Source organism: Nerophis lumbriciformis, linkage group LG16, assembly GCF_033978685.3.
Source record: "Nerophis lumbriciformis linkage group LG16, RoL_Nlum_v2.1, whole genome shotgun sequence".
Classification (NCBI taxonomy): domain Eukaryota; kingdom Metazoa; phylum Chordata; class Actinopteri; order Syngnathiformes; family Syngnathidae; genus Nerophis; species Nerophis lumbriciformis.
The window spans coordinates 33,414,599-33,415,437 of NC_084563.2; positions in this window are offsets into that span (position 1 = coordinate 33,414,599).

Sequence of the window (839 nt, forward strand, 5' to 3'; positions counted from 1 at the left end):
TTTAAGAAAAACCTTTCTCAACCAGCTATTGGAAGGAATTTAGGGATTTCACCATCTACGGTCCGTAATATCATCAAAGGGTTCAGAGAATCTGGAGAAATCACTCCACGTAAGCAGCTAAGCCCGTGACCTTCGATCCCTCAGGCTGTACTGCATCAACAAGCGACATCAGTGTGTAAAGGATATCACCACATGGGCTCAGGAACACTTCAGAAACCCACTGTCAGTTACTACAATTGGTCGCTACATCTGTAAGTGCAATTTAAAACTCTCCTATGCAAGGAAAAAAACCGTTTATCAACAACACCCAGAAACGCCGCCGGCTTCGCTGGGCCTGAGCTCATCTAAGATGGACTGATACAAAGTGGAAAAGTGTTCTGTGGTTTGACGAGTCCACATTTCAAATTGTTTTTGGAAACTGTGGACGTCGTGTCCTCCGAACCAAAGAGGAAAAGAACCATCCGGATTGTTATAGGCGCAAAGTGTAAAAGCCAGCATCTGTGATGGTATGGGGGTGTATTAGTGCCCAAGACATGGGTAACTTACACATCTGTGAAGGCGCCATTAATGCTAAGGTACATACAGGTTTTGGAGCAACATATGTTGCCATCCAAGCAACGTTACCATGGACGCCCCTGCTTATTTCAGCAAGACAATGCCATGCCACGTGTTACATCAACGTGGCTTCATAGTAAAAGAGTGCGGGTACTAGACTGGCCTGCCTGTAGTCCAGACCTGTCTCCCATTGAAAATGTGTGGCGTATTATGAAGCCTAAAATAGCACAACGGAGACCCCCGGACTGTTGAACAACTTAAGCTGTACATCAAGCAAGAATGGG